Below are 22088 nucleotides of genomic sequence, written 5' to 3'. Positions count from 1 at the left end.
CGAACAATGGGAACATTATCTGTTACTTAAATGGTACTAGGTATAACTGCTCTAATTGATTACACATAAACTGTCAATGACATAGCAAAAAAAATCTATGTATCTGTAGTATATAAGAAATATATATATACTTGCTAAAATGTATTGCTCCTTTAGAAAGACATGTCATTTTACTAACCTACAAAAATTTTGTTTTTATTGTTTAGGTTGATTTTTTTTTAATTGTTCAGCTATGTGAATAGCTTATATCAGTTATATCACCATACATCATCAAAGACTTGAATATAATTTCTTAGATTAGGTTTTCAGATAAATGAATACACTTAAACCCCAAAGAATCGTCATATCATAAAGATAAGTAGAGATACTAATTGAGTATTGAATTCAGATCAATTGAACAGCAACAATGCTAATATTTAGAACTAATGCTTACTGAGAAGACATTGATTTATTTAATCTTTACAAAAATACCATAGTACGAAATATATTTCATCTGTTTTGGTAAGCAAAATATTATTGAATAGAATATTAATAAATTAAATTTGAACTCCACAACTATATATATAGACCATAGTTTGGAATACACACACACACACACACACACACACACACACACACACACACACACACACACACACTGTATACATTACATAGCTGGCAAACTGAAATCTATGACAATTCAACCCCAGAGTAAAAAGATAATATGAATGCCCACCTTTCCCGATAACTCTACTGAAATAACAATGCCAAATGATTACAGTAAAGATGGCATAACAGCAAAGAGGATATAAGTGTTGGGTAGAGAATGAACCTTTAACATTGAATGAATTACTGTATTCATGAATATAAATTCCTGATAAATATAGTGTAAATGTAAGCAGAATGACAGCAGCTGCAGTTTAGGTTAGCACTAAATGGGAAGATGAGGTCACTCTCCTAATTAAAATTCCAGAGGGGTTCTCACAGGAATTTGGTGGGTGGGGTGGATATGCAGGATTTATATGTAAAGTAAACGAATGAGGAATTTAACTCCAGGTGAATTAAAAATATATAGGGCAAATCTCTAAAGAAAGTTTGCAATCCTCCAGGAAAAGCAAAGGTTTTTATAGTGTCTGTGGGTTGTCCAGGGTAAACATTTATTTATGAAACATCATGTGTGGGGGAGATGGCACTTGTTTTCTAGTGAGCACTCATAAAATGAATCTGTTCAGGTAACATGCAGCACTATCTGAATAAATATTCCAGTATTTTATTTTTCAGAGGCCCTTAAGGAAACAGACTTAATTATAGACGAAAACAGAAGAAACACACCTTACTAATTTAAAATAAACAATCCATTACTCCATTCTTAAATATGAATGGACAACCAAGAACCTGTTTCAGTATAAAAAAATGAAGATAAACAACCAAACAACAAATTAAAAAAACAAAACAAAACAGGTTATAAATATGGAAAGAATATTATTTAAATTATAGATTAAAATAAAAGCTTCCTTAGAGAGAAAGAAATTAGATTTTCTCTTCTTATCTAAGTTTTTTTTTTTTTTTCCCTGTCAGTGATTATTTTTTTTTTTTTTGGAACGTTCTTCAAATGACTTGCACCTTTACTATAACTACTCATAGGATAAGTTTTCTGCAAATATGTGAAAAAAATTATCACTACTAAACATAATTTTAGACTGATTACTTAGTGTTGCATTCTTTGTATTTTCTAAGTAAATAATTATAGGATTTATACAAACAAAATCTTGAAACTTCCTTTCAATTATGTGTATTTGTGTTACTTGTGTTTTTCTACTAGCTCAAATTTCAAGAATACTACCCATTGATAATATACATGCTTTTGAATTGACTTTTATTCTAACATTTCATTGATAGTTACCTTCCTATTTATATAAAATAGATATTTTCAGGATGTATTTCTATGATTTTATTAAAATATTTATCATAAATAGATATTTAGTTGAATTTAGTAAATGTTAGATTTCCTCAATATGATTTTCCTTAGCTTATTATTTTGGTTAGGTACATCAGTAGGTTATTTTTTATTATCCTTGTATTCCTATTATAATTACTAATATGACAGAAAACACTAGTACTCTGCTGGCTTTCGTTTTTAATGTCTTATTTTCAGTTTTTGTATTAATATTAATGTGATTGGTTTACAAAGATTTTTTTTTAAATAATTTGGGGTATAAGTCTTACGTGATTTATAGCACAATCTGTTAAATATTCATTTTTCTCTATGCTCTGAAATATTTTCACCTGCATTGGATTTTCTGCATTTATAAAGTTTCAGGCTTTGAATCTAATCTATAGTTTATATGTAGAAGCAAGTCGCTGGAAACAAAAAGAAATCTTTATAGACAAGACCACAGACTGGAATCCTGGATGAATTAAAGTAATAATGTATCATAAGTAAGCATAATGGCAGGACTTTTTAAAACCATTTGAAAGGAAGGCAGGATCTGAAACTAAACAATTCATAAATGAAGGTGGATGATATCATGAGCAGAATGTAAATATTATAAAATAGAAAGTATCTGTTCTTTTAGTGAGAGAAGCTTCTAAGTAAACAGCTAATCATGTAAGGATACCTCAGTTAGCAAACTTCCTACTGGAAATACACCTATTAGAGAATTCAGGGCCATATGTGGTGTAGTAATTCCTGCCAGTGAGTTAGTTTTCTGTGGCTGAGAATATGGTGAAACAAAATCCCTATGCCATAAGACAACATCCTTTAACTTCTTAGGAGTTAAAGATCTCCAAACAATTATAGTAGACCTTCTAAAAATAGTGGGGTTCTTTATGACCCTATTATAAATGTTATTCCTATGTAAATAGAAAGATGATTTCTGTGGTTTCTTATTCTGATTATTATTTTTTTTAATTGCCAAAGTCTGTATTAGAGATGTAACTATGTATTGGGCTTGGCTGACTAATTTTTAAAATAAAATCTAAAAAATGAAAAAGTAAACAAAGATCTAAAATAAATAGAAATTACTAAAAGATCATAGGACTTTTAAAAATCAGATGATTTTCACTTTTCACCCACTACAATTATACATGGAAGCAGGTTAGCAACAATATTACTTCATGGTTATAGTACTGATTATAGTACTATGTTAAGCAGAAATACAAAATAAAGAGGGTCTAAATTCATTTTATTTTGCTAAGTTCTGATGAGAGCAATACCTTTAAGTTATAACATGTTGTTACTTTAATTGCATCTTTTTTTTTTAAGAGAATTAGGCCTTCTGGTTTATCCTATCTCACTTGTTTTAGTCAAATGTTGAAGCTTCCTTTCTGATAAATTTAATGTAAATGAAAATGGCTGATTTGTTAAAACTACAGCTTTTACTTAGGTATATTTCTAAGGATATTTTTAGCTTATTGGCTTCTGATATTCTTAAATGAACTATGCCAATTTAAACTTAATATGCCAGAGATGGAGTATATTTGGGAATCTTTAGCACTTCACATTCCGTGAATTATTTTCAGACTTCATCCCATCCATCACACAAGATTGTTATCTGGATCCATATCGAGAACAGAGGAAACGTACAGCTAGGCAGTGTTCCTTTTCCCCCATATCAGAGCACCCAACCACCTACCTTCTTTTCTTAAACATATGTAAGGTAAGTCTTATACATATTTACAGAGTCCTCCAGAACACAAAGAAAGTATAACAAGTATTCTGTGTGATCCTGGTGAAGCTGCATGTCCTAGGCTTGAGCTGAGCCACAAGTATTTACTTCCCAGCATTTATTATTGGAGCTGAGAAGGAAAGAGAGTGGGATGCAAACACAATAAATGGTTATGCTTTGTTACTACAAACTTTTCAGAGAATTAAAGGCACTAATCAGTAGAACCATAAATAACCCCAGGATGGCTACATTAATACTTCAATTGATTTTTAGAGTGAGCCATTTTTTGTAACTTTGTATTTTGAAAATGACTTACAAAAGGCCATAAAGAGAGTTCTTGTGTAAGGGGCACACAGCTTCCCTCAGTGATAATACGTTACAGAACCATGGTATAGTGTCAAAACCAGGACATTGTCTTTGGTACAGTACTACTAACAAAGTTACAGACCTTATTCAGATTCACTGATTTTTGCATGCACATTTTTAAATTTGTGTGTTTAGTTCTATGTAATTTTATCACTTATCTGGATTTGTGAGAACATCGTCACAACAAGAAAACAAAACTGTTCTATCACCTCCAAACCCTAATCCATGAAAAGCACCAATCTATACTACGTTACATTACATTAATTGTTTCACTTGGAGAAATTTATGTAAATGGAATCATACAAGTGGCTTTTTCCACTCAATATAAAGACCTTGAAAATCATCAGTCATTGTGGAAATCAGTCAATTCCTTTTTCCTGCTGAGCGATAGTCAACTGCATGGATGTGCCACCATTTGTTTTTGCATTCAGCCATTAAAGACCATTTGGACTGTTTCTAGTTTGGGGCTCTTATGACCATAGATGCGCAGGTTTTTCTATGAACATAATTTTTTAATTATTCTAAGCTAGTATCCAACAATGTGATTACTGGGTTATGTGGTAGCTGCATGTCTATCATTTTACTTCCCACCAGGAATGTTTGAGAGATTAAACTTCTACACATGCTCACCAGCACTAAAATAATCAGTATTTTTTTTATTCCATCCAATCTAGTAAGTGTATAATACTATCTCATCATAAATTTAATTTGCGTTTCCCTAATGGTTAATGATGTTGAACATCTTTTCATGTGCTTATTTTCTAAACTCTATCCTTTGTAATGAAAATATCTGTTCAACTCCTTTGCACATTTTTGAACTGGGTTGTTTGTTCTCTTGAGTACAGAGAAGCTCTTTATATATTCTGGATGAGATCTTTTGTCAGATGTGTAATTTGCAAATATTTACTTCTGTGGCCTTTTCATGGAATTAATAAGGTATTTTGCAGAGAATAAGTTTCTAATTTGGAAGAAGTGAAATTTATTTTTTTTATTCTTTCACAGCCCTATTTCTATTGTCATCTACAATCCCAACCATTTTTTGTCCAGAATTTCGGTGACATTGGAAGAGTCGCAAACTGGTTTTGAGGACACTCCCTTTCTTATCTTGCAGAATGAATTTTCACCTCACTTTGATACATGAGTAGTTGAGATTTTATTTTGGATCTTGCATTATATGCAAAATTAAAAAAAAAATTATTGAACTAACAGTCATTAATTTCTATAATTTCCATCAATGTTTGATGTCCGTACTATCTTTTAAGGACAAGGGAGAGCATTTATGCATAATATAGTGAGTTGAAATGATAGAACCCTGAAGCCTCACATGTAACCAGATATTTTATGTATATGAAAGATGAGATAAAGGCACAATATAGGTATAATCCCAGGTTACCAGAAGTTTACCTTCAGGAATCATAGAAATTAAATTCACTATTTATTTGCAAAAAATGTTTCTAAGACATGTATATCAATATCCCTATCACACAATTGTCTGACAATTTTACCAAAATAATTCCTAAAATTGTGTATGATCAATGTATGATAGGAATCCTAAACTTCTGTCAAAACTTTTATGATGTATTCATATTTTTCAGTTAATACCTTTTCATCATCCTTGATTAATACTAATTTACACTAAGTTTATGAGGTCAGGTACTTTGAGCCTCCTTTTTTATGATATGACAAAGCAATAGTTTATTCTTTTCTTTTTATAACCCATACATTTAGTTATGAAAGTGGAAAAACTATACACTGTTGGAGATCACCTAGATACTTATATCCTACTTTATGAATACATAGAGCCTCAAAAATAGATCAGGTAAATAAAAAAAATGTATTTCAAGTACATATTTTATTGACATTAATAAAAAGGGTAGTGACCTAAAACAATAATTGGATATGCATAACTGCCAATTATTCTAAAAGTATTTGTATAATGATAAAGCAATTTGTCTTCTTGAGAGATGTGACAGATTTGGGAGGGAGATTAGCAAATGAATGTGTGACTTTTGACAAGGCACTTAACCTTTGTCATTTAGATAACTTCTGTGTAAAATGCTTGATGATTGGTACTAGATATGGCTGCATTGTCCAGTGACTGCTGATGATTAATTAGCCACGTTGGTACATATATGTACTTGTAAAGATAGTGGGTAATAATTAGAGGTTTTCATATCCTGTTTGTACAGTAGGCTGTTCAGACTGCTGTTAGCATTATTTACAAAGTTTTTATGCATATTCCATAAAAATAACAGGAATATTCAGGTGATGAGGAAAATTATTTCCTGAGTTTTTTCCCCATTTCTTTCCCCATCCATTTAAGACAAATAGCTTAAATGACAAAGGAGTAGAAATGCAACTGATTTTGTTCCGTTAGAATTGTGGCTGAGTGCATTTGATGATTCAGGCAAATCATTCTGTCGATACCACTTTGTTATAGCATTTGATATTTTAGTAACAATTAAAATTTTGCCATAATAGTCTGACCTTCCTATAAGCTAGGAAGAAACCAATGCACTAGCTCTAAGATGGCTTTCTATTTTTCCATTTCACTTCTGCAATTTTATGAGAACAAAATCATATTTTAAATTTAATTAGACACAAGTTAGCAATAAGTGGTACTCTTAATTTTTTTATTGTGTTGATCTGCATTTCCACATCTGTTTTGTATCAAGATTTTATATATACATAGATATGTTACTGGACTCTCTGTTCTCTACTTTTAACATTTACATGTTTCCATTCCAAGATATCATTTCCTAGTTACCATGATTGTTGGTTATCAATTGCTTTATTACAAATTATATGCAAACTTAGAATCTAATAACAACCAACTTTTATTATCTCACACTTTCTTTGGGTCAGCATACCACACATGACTTCATTGTGTGCCTCTGTGTCAAGGTCTCTCATGATATTCTAGTCCAAGTATTACTAGGCTTCAGTGTCAACTTTGTGGAAGATGGACGTCCAAACTTGACTGACCTTGGCCTCTCACCACCTGGAGCTCTCCATAGGGCTTCCTCATGATACAGCAGCTGTATGCCCATCCCACAGAAAGAGCAACATGAGGAAGAGTGAGAAAGCACACCCAAGAGAAAAGCCACAGTCTTTTTAATTACCTAATAGCTAAACTGGCAGCACATTATGCCTGTCCTATGCTATATATTGCAAACATGTCAATAAATCCTGGAATCACTGAATGGGAGAGGATTACATGTGCGGAGGCCAGGAAGTAGACATCTTTGAACTCCATTTTGGATGCTTCCACAATATGTATTTATAATTAGATTTTTTATTTGATAGGTCAAGAGCACCAATATATCCTTCTTTGGAAGTATCTTGACTGTCCTTGGACCTTTATCATTTTATATAATGTTAATAAGCTTACCAAGTTTCCAAAAAATAACATTTCTTTTGCCATTTTGACTTAAATCACACTGAATCTGTAAACCTATTTTAAAGGAATGATAATTTGTAATGATGATAATTTGTGAAAATGGATTGAATTTTCTTGATTTATATATACTTTAAAGTCTTTCCATAAAGATTATTATTTTTCTTTTTTCAAGTTTTCATATTGTATGTTAGACTGAAATTTAAATTTATGTGTTCATTTATGTAGTTATTTAACGTCTAGTATTCCCATCTTATCTGCTAAGCATGTGGATAAGAAATTGAACAAAATAGACAAAAATCCCTACCTTATATAATGTATATTCATTTAGAAAAGAGATAGAACAAGGGTGCAAACCAATGGGGTAAGTAAAGTTCATAGTAGACTAGATGGTGAAAAGTGCTACGAAGCAGGGAAGGGAGAGAATAAGGAAAGAGACAGACTCTGATTTTAAACATAGTGGTTAAATGAGAAGTTAACATGTGAGAAAAGACCCAATGTTGATGAGTGAGCAAACTTGGTGATTACAAGGGGAGAGAGCATTTAAAGCAGTGAGCCAGTTGAGTCACAAATCCTGGAGGCCTGTGCAAGCTTGCGTTTATCTAAAAGATCAATGAGGCCTTTGTGACAAGATCAGAGTAAATGAGTGGAAGTTGATACCAAATCTGGTGGGAAGCCAGATCCTCTCATGCTTGTTATCCATTTTAATAGCTACTCATTTTTCTCTGAGTGAAGTAGTAAGTCCATGGATAGTTTTGGGGCAGAAGAGAAATATGATACGACTTACATTTATTACTAATAGTATCCCTCTGGAGGCTATATGGCTGGTCGCCATATGGAATGGTAATTTAATGCAAGGGGTAGTAATGAATGTGTTCAAAGTGATCAAATTTTTGATATTTTAGAAAAGTGTAACCATAAAAATTCAGACAGGCTATTTCTTTCTTTCTTCTGTCTCTTTTATATATAGCTTATAAAAGAAAGAGTGATGTCAAAGATGGTCGTTAGGAAATTTTACATGAGCAACTAGAAGGATGCATGTGCCATCAACTGATATGCTAATATGGAACATACTTGAAGTTGTGGGGAAAAATCAGCAGTTCACTATGAAACATGAAAGTTACAGTTAAACATGAATTTACAGTTAAATGTATGTCTAAAGTCTAGACCTCTGCATTAATCTTTTGAGTCTTCTAGTCAGTATAACTCCAGGATTCCCCTTTATTTCACTGCCTATATTCAGGGTCCCATATTATGTTTTTAGTTTTTATCATTATTTTTTTTTTTTGGTCAGCACCCAAGTTAATTTAAAAATCAACAACATAAATTGAAATATATATCACACATTGAATATTGTTCTGCAGAGAATGATGTGATACTAAGTAGTTGGTTAAGGAAAAGCCATTCTGTGATGGAGACCTTAAGGCTGAGATATACGTAAAAAGATGTGAAGTCAGCTATGAAATCCAGGGAAAAGCATATTTCAAGAAAAGTAACCAAGTATGAAAAGGAACAGTCTGGAGCATTTTAAAGAGCCAGTGTCATTGGAAAATAATGAGAATGTGGGAGAATAGGTAGTTAAGAGAAATGTAGGTAGGCCCTATCATGTAGGTTTTATAATCCAATTTAAAGAGTTGTGGGTTTTAGTCTTACAGCTTTGAGAAAACATTGAAATAATTTAAGCAGACACATTTTATAAATTTTGATTGGAAAATTTATAATAAGTGGGTATGTGGAAAATGGATTGTAAAGCCCAGGATTAGAAGCAGAAAGGTCATTAAGTGTGTAGTCTAGGAGATAGATAATAATGATATGAATGGTTGTAGTAGAGATGGAATATGTGATGGGATTTGATAAAGACTTTAAATATGAAAGAACTTGAAGATGGATAAGATAGGGGTTTGGGAAACGGAAACCAGAAATATGCTATTGATTTTTTTTTATTAATTTTTTTATTGGGGTGACAATTGTTAATGAAATTACATAATTTCAGGTGTACAATTCCGTATTACATCATCAATAAATCCCATTGTGTGTTCGCCACCCAGAGTCAGTTCTCCTTCCATCACCAAATATTTGATCCCCCTTACCCTCATCTCCCTCCCCCCAGCCCCCTGACCCTCTGGTAACCACTAAACTATTGTCTGTGTCTATGAGTCCTTGTTTCTCATTTGTTTATCTTGTTTTTGGTTTATATGCCACATATCAGTGAAATCATAGGGTTCTCTGCTTTTTCTGTCTGACTTATTTCGCTTAGCATTATATTCTCAAGATCCATCCATGTTGTCACAAATGTTCCTATATCATCTTTCCTTAACGCTGAATAGTATTCCATTGTGTATATATACCACAACTTCTTTATCCATTCATCTATCGAAGGACATTTTGGTTGTTTCCATGTCTTGGCCACTGTAAACAAAGCTGCAATGAACATTGGAGCACAAGTGTCTTTATGTATAAATGATTTCAGATTCTTTGGGTAGATACCCAGGAGAGGGATTGCTGGGTCATATGGCAATTCTATTTGTAATTTTTTGAGGAACCTCCACACTGCCTTCCATAGCGGCTGCACCAGTCTGCATTCCCACCAACAGTGTATGAGGGTTCCTTTTTCTCCACAGCCTCTCCAACACTTGTTGCTATTTGTCTTGTTGATGATAGCCATTCTGACTGGGGTGAGGTGATATCTCATTGTGGTTTTTATTTGCATTTCTCTGATGATTAGTGACAAGCCCTCAGCTAATCTCATAATTAATGGTGAAAAACTGAAGCCCTTTGCTCTACGTTCAGGAACACGACAGGGCTGTCCCCTATCACCTCTGCTTTTCAACATAGTGTTGGAAGTCCTTGCCAGAGCCATCAGGAAAGAGAAAGAAATAAAAGGCGTCCAAATTGGGAATGAAAAAGTTAAAATATCACTCTTTGCAGATGATATGATGCTATATATAGAAAACCCTAAAGACTCCACCAAAAAGCTGTTAGAAACAATCAATGAATACAGTAAAGTTGCTGGCTACAAAATCAACATACAAAAGTCCATTGCATTCCTATATACTAACAATGAAATCTCAGAAAAAGAAATACAAAAAAAAATTCCCTTTGCAATTGCAGCTAAAATAATAAAATACCTAGGAATAAATTTAACCAAGGATGTGAAGGATTATATGCTGAAAACTATAAGACATTTTTGAAAGAAATTGAAGATGACACAAAGAAATGGAAGGACATTCCGTGCTCATGGCTTGGAAGAATCAACATAGTTAAAATGGCCATATTACCCAAAGCAATATACAGATTTAATGCAATCCCCATCAAAATCCCAATGGCATTTTTTAAAGAAATAGAACAAAAAATCATCAGATTTGTTTGGAACCACAAAAGACCCCGAATAGCCAAAGCAATCTTAAGAAAAAAGAACAGTGCTGGAGGTATCACACTGCCTGACTTTAGCTTGTACTACAGGGCTATAATAATCAAAACAGCATGGTATTGGCGGAAAAACAGACACATAGACCAATGGAATAGAATTGAGAACCCAGAAATAAAACCACATAAATATGGACAGATAATTTTTGACAAAGAAGCTAAAAACATACAATGGAGAAAAGACAGCCTCTTCAATAAATGGTGCTGGGAGAATTGGATAGCCACGTGCAAAAGAATGAAACTAGACTGTTATCTGTCACCATGTACCAAAATTAATTCAAAATGGATCAAAGACTTAAGCATAAGACCTGACACAATAAACTGCATAGAAGAAAACATAGGTACTAAACTTATGGACCTTGGGTTCAAAGAGCATTTTATGAATTTGACTCCAAAGGCAATGGAAGTAAAAGATAAAATAAACAAATGGGACTATATGAAACTTAAAAGTTTCTGCACAACAAAAGAAACCGTCGACAAAATAAAGAGGCAACCGACTGAATGGGAGAAGATTTTTGCAAATAGTTCCTCCGATAAGGGTCTAATATCCAAAATATACAGGGAACTCATGAAACTCAACAACAAAAAAACAAACAACCCAATTGAAAAATGGGCAGAGGACTTAAAGAGACATTTCTCTAAAGAGGACTTACAAATGGCAAATAGACATATGAAAAAAATGCTCAACATCGCTATTGATTTTTATGTTGGGTAAATGTGATACGATAAACAATCAGGAAAAATTGAAGATGCCTTCCAGATGGTTCTGGAAGGCAGAAATCAGTAATTAGTTTTGTGTGCATGTTAACACTGGATGCTTTAGATTAGGGGTGTCCAAACTGCGGCCCGCAATCCATTTTTAATTGGCCTGCAGCAAATTCCAAAAATATATTTAGTTTACTTAAATAAACCAGGTGAGGCAATACGTACTTCACCTCGAGTAAGTGGCTGTTTGTGTATTTTACCGCTTATGGCCCTTGGTAAAAAAAATGTTGAAAAAAGTTTGGACACCCCTGCTTTAGATTTTCAAATGGAAATGCCAAAGGAATTCGTGCATACAATTTTGGAGATCTGTGGACGTGATGGGGTTGAAAATCACTGATTTGGGCATCAGTAGTATCTACAGACATGGGAGAAATGTGATCAAAGGAAAGATGAAGTTAGAGAAGCAGATACATTCATGGGCCAAATTATATTTTAAAAATCATATGAGCTTATGTATTGAGTTAATTTGAAGCGAAAATACTGTAAGATATTCTAGTCATTATATCAAAGACAGAGCATTTTTTACTCCTTTATGTACTTTAAAACTTTTAAGTACATTTGCTTATATCTGCAATTATAATTGCAGTTCCTACCACATTCTCAACTTTCCTGTCTTTCAAGCTACACTTTCTCTGACAGGTGTCTCTAACTTTGAGTGACCTTTTTCTATAACAAACTAGTCTGAAATACTGGCATGGCATGATGTCAAAGATCTTACACCATCTGTCTTTATACATACTTTATATTAATCATTCACCTAAAAAGTTTTCATATATTCTTTAAAAGGTCATAGACCTTTGCTTAGATCATTATTATTGTTCCAGCGATATTGCAATGTAATAATTCATTGAACTATTTGTATATTTAAAAAGCACTATTGAAAACCTCAAATAAAACTAGCCTGTACCACTGAACTAATGTTGAACATGTTTAATTGAAAATGTATTTATAACTAAAGAAAAACATTGTAGATTAGAATAAAGTTAGAAATGTGAAGGTAATCAATTTAGGGTTTCAGCTAATAAAGAATATATGGGGCTAATTATTTGGTGACTCACTTAAAAACAAAAGATTTTGATTCTCAAGGACATCAAAAAGTTTCAGTTGTTTCTTATTAAATTCCTTTAAACCAATCATGTTGAAAGTATAATTGGCTATTTCACTTTCCTAAAGAACCAAGGCTAATCTCTTTAATGTTAACTAAACAGGTTACTGCACTTCACACTTCTCATTCTTTCCATTACTGAATGTATTTGTTCTGTTTTAGACAAGAAGCTCTTTATTATGCTTTCATTTCTTCTTTAAAAGGAGCTTTTGATGTAAAAATGTCCCACGTTTATAATTACAGTCTTAGCAATGGAACATTTAACTCTTTTGCATATACAATACTTCTAACAACAATCTTAAACCAGAAACTGATCCTGCTTTTAAAATAAGTGTACCGGTCAAAATTTCGACATGACTTTATTAGAATGCAACATTTAAAATGTTTGTTTTCTAAAAGTAAATTTAAGGAAGAAGGAAAATGTACAAAAACACTTTTTGTAAATCTCTTTCTGTCACATAAAAATATTATGTTTAAAACATAAATGAAATGTAGCTGAATGAAATTTGCAAATTCTTTAAATTCCTTGTTTTTTCTTAACAGTAAGTGTACAAAGAAAGATATATCTGATTCTGCATTGTTCTGCTGCATATTGTAAGATCTTTTTTTAAAATGTTTGATACTAATATACATGGAACTAATATAATATTGTATGTTAGATATATTTTAATGAAAATGTTAAAAAATAAAAAAAGTATTACTGGAAATTATGCAAGTCAATAAGTAAATTATTAAAACTAGATCAACGGAACAGCAATAAAAACTGTATATTAGAATATAAGATAGCTGTGAACAGCATTTAGGTGGTCATAATTAAACCAAGCAGTTATAAGGCAATGGTATTTATAAAATGGGTGGAACAAAAGTATGTGTGTGTTCGTACACACTTGGGTGTGTGTGTATTTATTAGAATATAAATGCATTTTGTATGAGTGTGTGTGTAAATGTTGAAAAAGTAGTGTAATACAAGGAATCTAATGGTCAACTTCAGAAGGTCAATAATGAATGCCTAAAATTATTTTTAAGAAAGAATAAAAGGAAAAAAAGAATTAGTAGAGGTAGTTTATTAAAAAAAAAAATTCCCTAAACACTAATAGGTATGTTATTTAAAAATGTTTTGTTAGATACAAGAAGAAAAAGCTAAAAAGAATTGAAAGTTTTGCCTTTTGAAGATAAGAATCAAAGGAGTAGATAAGTGTGGGGAAGAGAACTGTTGTTTGGTTTTCTGGTTTGGGTTTTGGTATAAATTTGACTAAGTCACTTCATTTACAATATTTCATAACCTTTGATTTACATATATATGGAGTTCTTGACAATGTCTGTTATACCCACTGACTACTGCAACGATCTCTGTTTTGACTCAACCAAGCTGCAGCCCAACAGCAGGCACAATCCGAGGTCACTTTACCTTATGTCCACACCAAATGTCCCTCACATTCCTTCAGCTTTGCCCTGTGACCCCAAGACTTGCGAATCCATGGGGCATCCACATCACTCCCACATGACCCACACTGAAGAGAAAGAAAGCAAAGTCTGACCAGTGAGGGTTAGATACTAACAGATAAATTCTCCTCCCACTCCAGAGCTAGATAGATGATAGGCAACATAACATAACTGCTTCTCAGAAAAATGGTTTTACATGATATAAAGCTCCTGGTAATCACCCTGGTAACACTTGATTTTATTTTCTCTCTGACATTGCCTGCCTAGCTCACATTCCCCTTCCCTACTACTCTGGTTTCTATTGGATTGTGCATCATAATAAAGTAGAAACCTATCACTGTTTCCCTCAAGGTCTGTTTCCTGAAGAACCTACAGTGAAACAGCTGATACCAGAAATGAACTGGTGATAGAATATGGCATGTGTTCCCATCACTAGTGTTAAGAATTTCACCTTTGATTAACATGGATGAGGCAGAAATGGATGGAGAGGTGTTGGATATATGAGGATGGTGGCACTTAAATGGTATGAGGGCAGTGATAATGATGATGGCTGACAGAGTGGTCTGGCTTCTGTTGATGACATTGGAAGACCTGAAAGAAAATTATATGCTTGGGGCAGCCAATTGAAGGTGATAATTGAAGGTGTGGTGTAAAACTGTAAAAGCAAAGAGCTCTTTGGCAGCTTTTGAGTAGCCTCTCAACTCTTATAGGCTTGATGCAACTTACGTTAAAAATGAAGCCACAGACCTAATTGTAAAAGGTAGCAAATCAGACAATGAAAATTAATAGCCAGCCTTGACAATGTTCCTAAATTATAGTAAGGTTCAGATAAATCAATATTCGAGGCTTAAGTCTTGGCAAGGAGATTGAGGTAATTGAATTTGAAAATACTAAACCATTATATTTCCCTAAATCCTCTGGGCTAACATAAACAGTGCCCCTTTCTAGTTTTACATGTCAAGAAAGTCCTCATGCCTAAGTATGTACAATGATCTTATGGGAAGCAAGTTTCTCACAAGGTCATACTTTTTCTTCTCAATATATGTCTGTATCACCCCTCTGTACACACACACACACACACACACACACGTACACACACACGGGGCCAAAGCAATGCATACACATTTTAAGAAAGGAAAAAAAAACTGTATTAAGATTGTAATACCCAATAAATACCAGTAACAAAAGATGAATACAAGTCACGTTTGACTTCTGCAATTACAAGAGGTGCTCAAAGTGGTTACCACCAGCGTCCATACACTTCTGATTACTTCAAACTACTGCTTGAGCAACACTGACCAAAATGTCCACTTGTATACATATATTTTTAGCACCCATAGTAAAAAAAAATATATACCAACTAAAATGTTTCAGCAGGGGTTTGAAAAGAATAAGACTTGATGGAAGATGAGGATCATGGAGGTCTGAGAAGAAAGTATAGAAGTAAGCACAACATGTATAGATGTATGAGTCTCACTACAATTGCCTCCAAAGAGGTATGTCAGTCACCATCTCTCCTTAGCTATTCCAGGATTGGTGCAATAATTTCATTAACAGAAGAGTCATAGTGGCAACAATAGCAGCTATGAAGTGGACGAAGTTCATAGGTGCCCACTTCCCAAAGCTAATTCTAGACACTGCCACTGATAAATGTAATGTCACCATTGCAGATACCAATAATGAATATAATGAGCCATTTGGTGCCAGGTCACTTGTATCAGACCTTCCACCCTGGAGAAGGCAGCAGCCCATGTTTACCATAATTGATAACTTCTAGAGAGCAATTATGTGTTTGTCTAGATTTGTGTGTTTTCTTCATGTTCAATTCCTCCACCATCCTGACTGTCTGATATCTGAGGTCTCTAAGATAATTATCTACATTCCTGTGTTTATGTTAAAATAAGGAAGTCTGGTAGGACAATGTAATGACAGTTAAATATGCTTCTCAAGATCCAGAATAACAAAACACCTTGCAGGACTGAGACACTTTCTCCAGGATGTGTTAGATGTTCTGCCCCAAGAGTAGACATATAGTGGTGTTTCTGAATAGTTAGTTGTGTGGCAATAGCTCAATAGATCTGGAACCAAGGAGTCGAAGGAGGCTAACATCCATCACCATCATTCCCAGTGTGCGATTCCTATCTTTGGAATCTTAGATACAATTAGATTCAAGGCCTTGGTTCCTAGGCTATGAATACTCACCCCCACAAAAGCAACATTATGAGTTACATTGAACTAGAAAGAGAATCAACCTTCTTGCCATGTTGCCGTCCTTACACCCATAAATAAAAAAAGAAAGGATTTACAAAATTGGTTGGGAAATCAATCCTGTTTAGCAACGTGGGCTGTAGTTTCCTATGAATAGTGGGAAAAGAAAGAAGTACGTCTGGAATTTGTAGATTTTCTGGAGCATTTCTTGGTGTGTCCATGCCTGAGGTGAATAGGGAAATAGTAAACTGCAGCAACCACCTGTTAACAAGGTCAAGATACCTAAGAACACAAACCTTTCATGGAAGAAGGTCTGACTAACATCATTAATCAACCAACTCAGACCAGTACAAATTCTGGCTGAAAGTGAAAAAAAATATTGAACGGGTTGTAGATGAAATCATGAGTATCAATTACTACGTTGAGAACAGCTGCAGCAATGGGGACTGTAGATTGTTTTATTAATTCTCTCCTTGTCTTTTACAGATCTTGTGGCTGGTCATCTATTTGAAGGAAGTTCTGTGATTGTCTGAATGTGCATGTCTACTCTCTCAGGTAAGATGAAAAGGAATTATATTTTTACAAAGTTTGGAATTCCATAGTGTTGGATGGGAGTTTGATAATAAGGATACAAACAGATATGAATGGACTAACTAGCATGAGTTGTATAAGAGTCATACTAGATACCGTCTCAGTTCTTCTCGAATGTGTTTCCTGGCCCTTGGTCCTTTCTTCAACCTTACATTCCTTTTTGGTAACAAACCGTGAATAGGTTTTGCTTATTATAAATCTATTTTGTTAATTAAAAACAAGCAAAATTATTCCACCTCTATTGGTATATTGATCATCAATCATTACATTAACCATGTTGAATTATTTTGGATGTTTTTGTCTTGTTAATGTCTGGTTATTTTAATTATTGGAGGATATGTTTAATTGCTTGGTAGGAATTCAGAAAAAGAGTCTTAAAATATTTAACTAAATTCCCTTCCTTAAATTAGTTAATATAGTATCTGTATTTACAGCAATGGATGTTTTTCATATTAAGTACTGTTCAGGCCATATCACCAGGGCTTAAAGACAGATTTGCAGTCAAAATACCAGGCAAACATAGGTTTATGATAAAGATTCCCAAGTGGAAACAGTGTTTCCATTTGCCCGTTGTAATTGTGATGCAACACAATTATTAGAAATCATCCTGGAAAAGCTAGTAATTCAAATACTTGTATTTAAATCCAAATGTTCATTTTGTAATTCTATTTAAAGCATGTTTTCAATTTAAGTTTTTAAAAATATTCCTGAAATATTTTTATATCAAATCTAGTGCCCTCCCAATAAAATCTGAAGGGACCATTTTAATGTTTGCAATCTCCATGAACAGCTCATTTCAATTGCAGTTAATATACCAGCAGTGATTGTGTGTAAGCTACTTTGGGAGAAGGCTTCTTGTCACAATTATAGTCTGTATTTAATTAGGAAAGTACTTTGTTGAGAAGAACCCCAAAGGTTTTATAAATATTATTTCATTAATCCTCAACACTCATGTGGCAGGTACAGTATGTGTGTTGCAAGAATTATTATTCCACTTTGTTACATAAATGAGCCCCAAATGTCCTCTGTATATGGGACCCTAAGTTGTTTATTTCTTCACTACAGGCTGAAGCCTATTAGTTCGAAAGCCTACCAGAACCAACATAAACTTTTACACGTCCAATAATTTCAAAAATAGTCGCCCAAAATAGATTTTTAGCCATTTAGAGCCTGGCTGCTTTGCATACCTGAGCAGCTTCACCCTGCGTTTGTGCTCCATTGGTAAGACAGGGCCTTGTATTTCTAAGACCCCATACTTCATGGACCCCTTGGAGCTCTCTGAGACAGAGACTCTGGGTCGTGCTGCTGAGCAACACACCTAGAGGTGGAAGCGCCTTCTCTGAGCCCTCTGTCTACTGGGAGTTCCCTACCCCTGTTTCCCTTCTGGATGGTGCCTCCCCCTCACCTTAGTAGGTCTCTCAATAGTGTCATGCTCTCAGAGACTTCCTTTCTCATGCAATCTTGTCTAAGCACTGTCCAATAAAACTTATTGTACGTTACTGCCTTTGTGGTTATATCTTTTTCCTTGAGCAGCCCTTAGGTCCCTCGAGCTTCCTACATATTTTTCAATGGAAAATCAGGCATGGCCATGAGATGGTTGTGTAGTGAGGTAATAGCAGACGATGTGTAAGTCAATCCTGAAACTTCCAGTTCAGTGCTTTATTCAGGCACATTCTATTCCTTTTAGTTTACTGTTTTTATGATCTGGTTTATCCAAATACATATGATCCCTATACTGTACCTATGTCTTGTCACTATGTCCATAGAGGTTTAGTGGGTGAATATACAATGAGAAGCTTAAAAGAATAGATTTGGTACTGGAATTTAGTTAATGTTTATAATGGGAAGTTATTTTAGAGGCAATAAAGTTAAGGTATGTGCTTGAATGTTGTATCAGAATAACTAAAATGACTGTGGTTATACAAGTAAATTGTCATTTTTTAAAGATTTTTATGAAAATATAAGGTGATATGACAACTAAATGCAATGTGGTTTATCTTGGATAAATCCTGGAACAGAAAGAAGGTATCAGGTTAATCATTATCATCCTCCTCCTCATCATCATCATTTCACATAAATCTAGGACTTTAATAATAACCTGCCAATATTAGTTAACTGTGATAAATATACTATTCTGAGATGTTAACGATAGGAAAAACTGTGCATGGGGTGAGAAAGTATTTGTGAACTATGTACTATCTTCTCATTTAATTCTAGAATTCTTAAATTGTTCTAAAATTAAGGTATCTTAAATATAGTGTAGAAAATAGATGTGTACACTAAATTTGTAATTAGGAAACATGCACATTGTGTTGAATTAGTTAGGATACTTTCTAGAAACAGAAACACTAGAATGAATGGATGAATGGATAGATGGATGGATAAGAGGGGGGAAAGAAAGGGGGGAAGGAAGAAAGAAAGGAAGGAAGGAGATTTAGTATAAGAATTGGATCATGCAATTATAGTTGCTGAGAAATCCCGAGATTTGCCATTCTCCAACTGGTGACTCCGGAAAACTGGCAGTATAATTCAGTCTGAATTTCAAAGCCTGAGACTTAGGAGCATTCACGTCAGGGCAGAAGAAGATAGATGTCTCAGCAAAAAAGAGACGATTCTTCCTTCTTCTACCTTTTTGTTTTTATTCAGGTTCTCAACCAATTGCATGGTGCCTACCTGCATTGGCAAGGGGGGTCTACTTTATTCAAGCTACAGATTCAAACGTTTATCTCTTCCTGAAACACACTTACAGATACCCCCAGAAATAATGTTTTATCAGCTATCTTTGCATCCCTTAGCCCAGTCAATTTGACACATAAAATTAAATATTACCTTGTGGAGAAGAAAATTAAAAATTAAAAAAAGTTATAAAAATGATATTATGTTTTGATAGAAATTTTGTTAAATGAGTAAGTGTTGAAAGTAGAAAAATTATGGGAGGTATTTTACGTTTTTAGATTCTTCTTTAATACTATTGTCACATTTAATTTTCAATTAAAATTATGCATAAAAATAATAAATTGCCTATAACATGAATAGAATTACCTAATGGGATACCATAATGAAGTGTTTGCAAATAGTAGATATAGATTAGTTTTCAGAGCCATGTTTATTAAAGCACATTGGAATCAATGGGACTGTAAACTTCATATTTTCTATTAAAAAAAGCCATTTGGGCAAGGATTTGTGAGACCCACAACATGAATCACTCATGAGTAGTTTAACTAGAGAGTCAGATGGTCTGAATATGTTATATATCTACACTCAGTCATAGTTGCTGATTAATATACAATTTAAAACTTAAAAATTAAAATAGAAACATTGAATTAGAAAAAAATAATTACATTTTAAATAAAATCTGCCTTTATATTCAAATATTTCAGAAAATAGTAGCTGTTATTCCAGATAATAACCATGTTTCTCCAATTCACTTTGCACATGTAGACACATTCAAATATATTAAAAAGAGAAGTTCAATTTCATCCCACTGTTTTGAGAAATGCAGAGAATTCTCATATGCAAATATTCCACGAACAATTGTAAGTTCAGCTCAGCACATGAACTTGGCTCTTTAAAAAGCCTATTGCAAATTGGTCTTTAGAGCTCCATTTAATTATTAGCAGGCTTTTAAAATAACTGTATTTTCTCTCTGTGTTTAAAAGGAAGTGAAAATGCCTGACTTTTTCTCAAATTCTCATAGGTTATTTCTTTAGAGGAGAATAGGCTTTGCCAGAGACGGTGACCCCACTGTGCAGCTGTTTAAAGATATTTCGAATAGAGAAAATTATGATTGTGATTTTGATAGGTCTGGCTTTAGTTGTTTCAAAACAGTTATTTCTGTCACATATAGCAGTGGGAAGAAAGATTAAAAATGTGGTAGATTTTGAACCTGATTTGCATTATCGTTTCTATTGCTATTATTTTTATAAAAGGAAAGAAACCAGTGGCTCATAATTAAAGAGATTTTTTTTTAATCTTTAGTTCTTTGTAATACATTTTACATAGAGAAATAAAGTTTATACATTGACCTGAAGAGAATGCAAAATACTAATGTCCTTACTTCTTTCAAGACATATTGTCAGTGTTCCATACAGAGCCAAAGATGTCTGTGAATTCCTTTCATTGTGTGGGGTGTGGGAGCTTTAGTTAGCAGAGGTTTGGGATGGGAATAATTAACTGGAGAACTTGGGGGTGAGAATAATTCTTAAGGGGAACAGTGAGACGTATCTGAATTGCAATTCCTAATGAGGATACTTAGCATTATCTGAATACAATGTAGGATGGCAGAAACTGTATATACTACACCTGAGCTAAAAGTTTCTGTCACAGGGATGTCTTGAGTCTGAGTCATTTCTTAGAGCTACTGAGGGTCAAGCCGTTCTAGATAGAGATAGACAACGAGGTCTATCTCAGCTCTGAGACAGCTCTTCAAGGCTCCTCAATGGTCAGGACAGAGCCTATACACATTTAATAGTTGCCCTGCTAATCTAATGTGTCCTGTTCTCTGCGTGGAATCTTTGGAACCTTGGAAAGTCTATACACTTTAGCCTTGGATTAATTAAAATTGGAATGTGCTCTTTAAATACAGATAAGACCCACCACAGTGCAGCCTCTGATATAATATCCCTTCCTTTGTACCTGTGTGGGCACTTTTCTGTGAAACCAAGAAATTTAGGTCATGATGAAATGTTATTATTAAATGTTTAAGGTGGCAAAAAATGTAGAGCTGACATTTGATGGTTTAAATTGTATTTTCAAGTGCTGCTTACATTGTAGTCTGGTATTGCAATGTATTTGATCAAAAAAGCTGAGCATAATTCTAGCTTGTAAAATAAATAAGGACTAACTTAATTTGGGTTTTTCAGTATTATGTCCTCCACAATCAGTTGCAAAGTCTTCTTAGGAGCAACAGTAAGAAGTATTAATACAGGCTGAAAAGACCTGAAGATACTGTATCATGGGTACTATGCCGTTACCTTAGTTTAGGAACAGGGACAAAAATTAAGGAAAGGGAATCCTGACTAAGCTCTTGGTTTGAATTTTTTATTATATGGACTATATTTTTTTCTAGGAGGATTTGACTTCTGTAGTCTTATATCCATGAATGCACAAGATTTTCTTTCTTTTCCCCTTCCTTCCTTCT

The sequence above is a fragment of the Rhinolophus hipposideros genome, assembly GCF_964194185.1.
Source record: "Rhinolophus hipposideros genome assembly, chromosome: 2".
NCBI classification, from domain to species: Eukaryota; Metazoa; Chordata; class Mammalia; order Chiroptera; family Rhinolophidae; genus Rhinolophus; species Rhinolophus hipposideros.
The sequence above is the reverse complement of the archived record's forward strand: the minus strand, read 5'-3'. Positions refer to the sequence as shown.